The sequence below is a fragment of the Pteropus alecto genome, unplaced genomic scaffold (genome assembly GCF_000325575.1).
Source record: "Pteropus alecto unplaced genomic scaffold, ASM32557v1 scaffold103, whole genome shotgun sequence".
NCBI lineage: Eukaryota > Metazoa > Chordata > Mammalia > Chiroptera > Pteropodidae > Pteropus > Pteropus alecto.
The window spans coordinates 9,016,058-9,024,262 of record NW_006436288.1 but is presented as its reverse complement, the minus strand read 5'-3'; the positions used below and the strand labels follow the sequence as shown (position 1 = coordinate 9,024,262).

Sequence of the window (8,205 nt, the reverse complement as noted above, 5' to 3'; positions counted from 1 at the left end):
AGCTAAAAATGGCAGGAAAGCTTAAAATCATTTGGCAAGCATTCTAAAGTACAGAATTTGTCTAGGTTTTTAAAATTTTATTATTCTAATTTTATGAAGCTATTTGACACCTAATTTAGTGGATTTAATAAACAATTTACCCCATGCACGAGGCAGCTGCTAAGAGCAGAATGCAGCAGCTGGAAATTGTGAGGTAGAGCCACGATGTTCCCTATCCAGGGCCTTGCATGGAATCGGGACCCTGAGGACATGAAACAGAAGATGCTAGAGGATTTGATCTTCTCCATACAGAACATCCTCTTCTACATGGCCCTGATGCGAGTCACTCCTTTTATTGTAAAGAATTTGGACAGCTTATAAGGATTGGACATCCCATGTGAGTGCATGATATGAAGAACCTGGTTACAGCTTCTACTCTGCAAATGAATCTGCAAATGAATAGATGTAAGAGACTCTGAAAGGACACAAAACTTCTACTTGTTAAGAACAAGTTTGGCTCTGGTAACTGACCTTCGGAGCTAAAATACAAAACTATTTGAGAAAAATAAAACCAATCTACCTTTATTCTGTGTAAAGCATTCAATCTAATTTCACTAAAAACATTCTTTTTTTTTTTTTGCCCTCATGTTTCATTAGTTATATAATATTTAATGCATTTAATACAATAATAAATAGAAATGAAATAAACAGACTTGGGGTCAAGCAGACAATTAAGTGGTTAGAGTGGAAGTGTGTGGGTGTGCTCAAGCAGACTTTTTGCCATTAGGTGTGTTTTATAGAACAAATGCAGCACATCAATTACTCTGGTGACTTGGTGAATGTAGATTGACTAAGAAAGTTGTACCTGTAGTATTAGTGATAAGGACTATGGAGTGTCTTATGGAGGAAGAGTACAGGGAGCTCTAAGGAGATATAGGTAGCCCGATTTATTCTGCAAGTCACAGAAGGCTTTTATGAGGAAGAAATATTTGGGGTGGGTTTTGAGTAGAAGTAAGGACTAACTAGGTGAATAAGTTGTGGGTGAGCATGAAGTAGAGAACAGCGTGTGCAAAGCTCTGAAGGGAGTTAAAGTTTAGAATATCGAGGAACTAAATGAAACCAGAGTAGTTGGTGCACAGACAAAAAGGATAAGAGTTATGAAGAACGAGGGTGGAGGAAGAGGCAGGACTTGTCTCATGTAGTTATATAGGGGCTGCTAAGGCTCTTGGTTTTTAGCATAAAAACAATGGTCTTTTCTAGTTCTCCATCTGCAGTGGAACCGCAGCCAATATGCGGATTTTTGTGAAAACCCTTATGGGGAAGACCATCACTCTTGAGGTAGAACCCCTGGACACAAAAGCAAATGTAAAGGCCAAGATCCAGGGTAAGGAAGGTATTCCTCCTGATCAGCAAAGACTGACCTTTGCTGGCAAGCAACTGGAAGATGAACATACTTTGTCTGGCTACATTCAAAAAGAGTCTACTCTTCTCTTATGTTGAGACTTCGAGGTGCTGCTAAGAAAAAGAAGGCTTATACCACTCCCAAGAAGAAAAAGCATAAGAGAAAGAATGTTAAGCTGGCTGTCCTGAAGTACTGTAAGGTGGATGAGAATGGCAAAATCACTGCCTTCGTCAGGAGTGCCCTTCAGATGAATGTGGTGCTAAAGTTGTTATGCCTACACTTTGAGAGACATTGTTTGTGGCAAACATTGTCTGACCTATTGCTGCAACAAACCGGAAGACTAGTAATTGTATATGGGTTAATAAAAGATATGAACTAACATTTTTAAAAAATAAATAAAAGCAATGGCAAGTAATTAAAAGGTTCAGATTTGCATTTTAAAACGATCACTCTGGCTGATTGAAAAATGGAATGGAGGGTACATAAGTTATGTAGTGATTAGAGTAATCTAACTAAGGAATGTTGGCCTTGTCTGGAAAACTATTCATTCTACCATTTTTGAAGGTCTCATCCTACTACATGATTAATGGGTTCTCAAAATACCTGAGGAAAAGCAGAACTTAATTTATCACAGGTATAAATCTTTTCAATACCCAGTAAGGCTTGGAAACGGTATTTTCTATACTGCACTTTGCTTACCATTTTCTCCTTTTATTTTTGTATTTATATTCATGATTTCAGCACATCATGTTTTCAAGACAATAGGAAAAAAGGAAAAGTCATTCTTTTAAGCTTGTACCATGCTATTGACTTTCTTTGAAAAGACAGCGAGTGTGTTTGTTTTATCACTATGGGTCTAAAAATTAACCATGAAACATCATTCTCTACTTCTAAATTATGTTTAACAAAGAAATGCTTTATTGCAACTTCATCAATAATTCAAATGTAACTTAAAAGAAAGTAGGGCAGCAGAAGGAAAAAAGCACACTTGTTCCATAATTGAGTCGATTAAATAGTATTGAGTCCCATTGTCATATTTATATTGATGAAACAACTTTTATAACTACAAAGAGTCTAATAAGAAATAACACCTCAGAATTATAAGGCAATGTCATAGACATTTCTGCATTTTTTTTTTGTATTGTAAAATACAAATGGTGAAAGCAACCTTTTACTAGAGTGCAATAATGAAGAAACAGCTTTTGAAAGGTACTCTTATTGGGATGTTAGTAGTTTTCAAGGCTGTGCAGTAATAGCCCAAGCTATTTTGGAACTGTGCATACATTAGTGTTCTGGTGCAGCATGATACAATAATGTGCGAAAAAGTATACAATCACACCTTGTTTAAATTTGCAGTTTTTTTGCATAATCCCACAGTGAGCTTTTGTCAGGTTTGACTGTATATGGGAGAAAAAAGTTTATAGGAGCTTATAGATAGGGGTTGGATGTAAATATCTGACTATGAAAAATAAGGATTTTTTTATTGTACTTTTTTGAAGGATCAAAAGAGTTAAGTTTATATTATATATCATATTTTGCAAACTCACCTAAGTTAGTTTCACCCAGTAGAAGCTTCAAAATTTACGTCTATATTAAATAAAAATATATATCTGCGTGATTTCACATTTATAGAGTATAAGTAAAAAGTACAGAGTTTGGTTTTAAAAACAATGATCACACTATAGTTTATACATTCATATTAGTGTTGTTTTTCCAAATTGTCATCCAGAGAAGCAAAACCCTGATTCCAATGATGCCCTTGTTCAAAATATTAGGAAAACTTCCTCTCAGAATTGTCTTTTGAATCATTCGTGAGCCTGACTAAAACATCCATTTTACTACTTTCTGTCCGCATTTTATACCAAGATTCAGCATCCTTTTTTATTCACCAGAGTTGGCTATAAATGTCTCTCTGAAATGATGAAAATGGCCCAAATTGACTTTCAAATTATGAAATTTGTCACCATTGAGGATGTTTAGAAGTATGTATACATACGTGTGTTACAGACTTAGAAAGCAGTTTCAAAGAGAGGTAGAACTAGTGTGAGTAATGGCTGATTAGAATGAGTGGTTGTTCTAAGGTGGCCACCATTTGGATGATATGGTATGTTTGTTTAAAAACCAGTCACATTACTTTTTAATGACATTGTATATTAGTTTTTACAACGTATACAAAGAAAAATGCAAATATGTCTTTTAGAATGCAAAGCCAAAATACCTTACACAATTAGTAGCATATTTTATTATTAAGACAATTAAACGATTAAGCAACTACGATGTAATCCTATGCTGGCAGATTCTTCAGATAATGGTCCTTACGTGGGAACATGTCTGTAAAATTTTATTTTATTTAAATACTGCCACTTACTGTCTGATTTATAAGTATATGTATTTCTATTAGCATCTTACATAATTTATATTTACATGCCATTTGAAAGTACTATTTGTCAACTGAAATGAAAATTTCAGTTGACCTCTTCTTCATACGTAATTGACCCAGTTTTTGGTACTATTAGTGCTTGTTTTCTTAACCATCAGTAAAGAACCCAAATAGTTACATATGCTTGAAATGTAAAATAATTAGATTGAATTCCAAATATTTTCTTAATTTAAGAAACCTGTGACCATTCAGTACGGCTCACACAGTGTTTATGTGTGGAGTGATTTATGAATAAAATGAAAATGAAGTAGTAATGGACATGTCCCTTTACCTCCACTTTGACCATGTTTTTGTGTTCTTTTGTAAATGGACAGGAAATGAAAGAAATGATTGCCAGAGAGACTCAGTTGAGTAGTTTTTATTTTTTGAGCATTAGAATTGGAATTAGTGCTGTCTAATAGGAGAGCAAAAAATTCAGTGTAACTTTGATGTGACTGGTTTTTGTTACCCTGTACCCTGTAGTTTCTGACTTCCAGGTTTGGGCATTAATAATAGGGGTCTAGTTGCCTATATTTTAAGGATGTCTTAGTAGCTCTTTGAAAATTGATAGATTGAGGTGAAAACCGGTGTTTGAATATGAAGACCTGGTATATACATTTGCATTACTTTTCAGTATGGCTAACTCACCTTTGGAGATAGTAAAGATTTGTTGTTCAACGTGCTATGTAATTTGTGTAGACTAATTTGTGTCTTACTCGTTCTTTTATCCTGGTTAACTGTATTAGAATTCTTTTTTTTTTTTTTTCTGGTTTCATAGAACTAAATGGGTTTTCTTTTCCTGAATACTTTTGTCCTTGACTACTCTAAAAATTCTAAAGCACAGCGTTTATGCAGAAATTATTCCAGACTAGTAGCTACTACCTTTTCATTAAACACCTTAGTTTGTATTAATGAAATGGGATGCTGTTTCATTTTTGGAAAAAAAAAATGATTTTCCTGAAGGGAGGAAAGGTTTTGAGGGACTCAATAAAACTAAATATGTTCTGCACCTTTAGTTGTTATGTTGTTACATGACTTTATTTTACTTATTAACTGTCATGGATTTTGACAACAAATGTCATTTTTGGAATTCCATTGACGGAAAGTATAACATTGTGATGATGTTCATTTGCAATATAATTGTTCATTGACAATTTCTAAAATCTGTAATAGATTAGAAAATTAAATCCCAGTACCTTTTTTGTTCCTCATTAGTTTCAGAAAAGTAGTTTCAGAAACCTTGTATTATAAATGTATTACAGTACTACTTACCAAAAGTTAGGAGTTTTATTCTCATAGGAGTTAGGCTAGTAAATAATGTTTATATAATCCTGATTAACATTTTTCCATGACTGAATTTTGAGTGGAAAACTTTGTTTCCTAAAAGGCTCTAAGTGAAAAAAAAAATGTAGGGTCTCCTAAGTGAAAAAAATATATAGGGTCTGTCTTATTGTGTGTAGTGTGTGTGTGTGTGCGTGCGTGCGCGCGCACGCGCATATGTGTTTAGATCCAGATTAATACCAACTAATGCCAACATCTGGCAAAGAGATGGAGATCTGGGAATTTGTTGCTTGAAACCCTGGGACAAAGTGTTCTGATTTGACTAGCAAACATAGCTGTGGACTTGAACTGGAATCTTCAGGGGCAGAAACGTCTTAAGTGTCTGGAAAATTGGCCTGTTGAGTCACCATGAAGGCACTAAAACAAAACTAATTTTAAGCAGGTCAAAGTTCAGTGATTCCCTCTGGAATTCAAACTTTTTTTGAGTCTCATGTTTAAGTGAAAAGGGTCAAAGTTGACGCACTGTTACAATGTTTTGAATGCTTTCCCTTAAGAACAGCCACCCAAGCTGGGATTAGCATGAGGAACTGCAAGGCTGGCACTTGAGCGTCTGGGTTAAAAATATTTTAAAGCAGTAAATGCAGTCAGTTCAGAGAGATCCCTGGGAGCCTTTCTATTCAAAAATGTGTGAGCTCAGGGCAGTGACTGCAATGTAATTTAGGGCAGTCTGCTTCATAGCCTAGGAGAATATTGCTTCCTGCTAATGTTCCATCGGAGGATGGTAGGATAGTAGTAATTTTAGAAGGTGGTATTCCTGTTTATCTTACATAGAAAACTTAAGAATAAATGAAAAGACACATCAAGTGAACAAAAAATGTAACTATGGAAAAGTACTAATGATTCTGAATTTGAACTGAACAGATACAAAATCATCATGAGTGTAGGAATATTTTTAAGGCGGAAGCTACGGCAAAAGCAACTTCCCAGGGAATGGACTGCACAGGTATGTGACAAATATCGTGTGTGACAAATAGTCTGCAGAAACTTTCAAGAAACTGCCTTGTCAACAGTGAGGTGCTTTAACTATGACCAGATGCAATGTCGAATATTTGAATCGAGGAATTATTTTAGAAAGTGGAAACAGAAGATTTAATTTCAGTAACTAGCATTCAGATGATAACTAGATATGCTGGGGATGCCTAGTAATTAACTAGTCAGAATTCCTTGAATGAGATTGTATTGGGATCCTATGGTGGCCTCACCCTGAAGTATGTGATTCCAGGACTTTCGATGTTAAAATATTATGTACTGCAGCTTAATGTGATTAACTAGGCATTTTACTCAGTCTGAAGATCTTGTTGCTGAATAGAATGAGACCTAAACAACATTCTTAGACATTAAAAAGAGCCTATCATTTTATGGGTTGTGTCTAGGAAAGGGGAGAGGAGCATTTACTCTGTCTTCAAATTTAGAGACTGCTAAAAACTCTGAGCAGCTATGAAATTTGGCTGGTATCCATAGTCTGCTCAGCTCCCTATAAAACTTTGGTTGTTCTTATTAGCTATTTTATTTTTCCATGATACCAGTTGCAGAATAATTCCGTTGCTCTTCATCAGAAGCCTGTGATACTCGGTCTGAAGAAGCTTCAATTATTTAGTTATTTATTCAGTAAATATCAGTTATTCCAGTTTGAGAAAATACAGTTTGCATTGTGTTTACTGTGTCTCAAGAGAGATGAACTCAGTCATGCCTGTTTATTTTAATGAGATAAGCCAGACACATCTAATAATTTTTACCAAAACAGAGACAAAATGCGTGAGGAAGAAGGAAAAGTCAAGTTATTATTGTATGAGATATTATTATATGTATTATTTTATGACTGTTATATAATAAATCTCTCTTGTACAATTTATAATACAAGAAAGACCTGAGTTGAGCTGAAAGCCGAGATGTCATGCATGTTCTATGTATTTCCTTTACTAATATTGGTTAATAGAAAGTGGCCTTTTATTCGGATTCTAAAAATTCAGTTATATTTATAATTATTAACATTATGAATGCTACTTATTTTAATGTGATGAAGGAAGACGAGTAAGAGAGAATCAATAGTACAGAGGTTAAATTTTAAAAAGTAAAAAAAATGTTTTCAAGAACCAGTGCACTAGGATTATGATGAGGAGCAATAGTTTTAGAGTAAGTTTTTATTTTTTATTTTTATTTTTACTTTATTTTTATTTTTTTATTTTAGACGAGGCAACCCTTGGTTGACCTCACAGATTGCAAGTACCTTGTCAGCTTACAATCCCTTATTTTTTTGTTTTTTACTCCTGCAGCACCTGGTCTTCTTAGGTGTCCCCATCCAAGTACTAACCAGGCCCGACCATGCTTAGCTTCTGAGATCAGATAGGATCGGGCTTATTCAGGATAGCATGGCTGTAGACTAGATTAAGTTTTTAGATTTCTCTGAATCTTAATTATGGACCAGAAGTTTAAGTTTTGGAGCAGGAAATTTTGAAAACAAAATTTATTTACTATCTGAACTATATGAAGAAATAGTTAGAAACATTATTATATTCAATTTTTTAATTTATTTCAACATGATGAGTTAATAGTTTTATCACAAGTGACCTTTAAAAAAATAGCTGTTGCTCTGAACTTTTGTCCCTCTACATGTCTTTGCAAGGAGAGCTTTCGAAGGGAAGAGTCTTAAATCTGTCTGATAGTAAAACATCCTGATCCGTTTTCGTTTTCCTACGTCTCCAGGCGTTGTCAGCTGTTAAACTTGTGCTAGCTGACTGCTGGCTCCACATGCTGTGCTGATCCTTTTGTTTAACTGGCATTTCTTTTAGCTTCCCCACTTAAACTAGCTATCCAAATCTTATAGGTCAACCAGATAGTTTGCCTTATCGTGAGCTCACCTGAAACCTTTTCTGAGGTAGGGCCTATGATTTCATGACAAATAGTCACCTCAGTGGGGAGCTGCAGAGCTCACCTCTATCTTCCAGGGGTTAACAGTAACCTATAATAATAATTTGGTGACACAAAACGCTTCTTTTTATGCATTACCTATTTCCAGACGCCTAATTTAGGTTTGTATCAAAATGGTATCACAAAGTACAGCTTC

The 8,205-nt window shown here is 34.8% G+C and overlaps 2 pseudogenes; both read left to right on the top strand.

Annotated features, from left to right (window-relative positions):
- The first annotated feature begins 204 nt into the window (after positions 1-204).
- Positions 205-360, top strand: LOC102894239 (annotated as a pseudogene).
- A 909-nt stretch (positions 361-1,269) lies between these two features.
- Positions 1,270-1,725, top strand: LOC102893987 (annotated as a pseudogene).
- Positions 1,726-8,205: the final 6,480 nt, after the last annotated feature.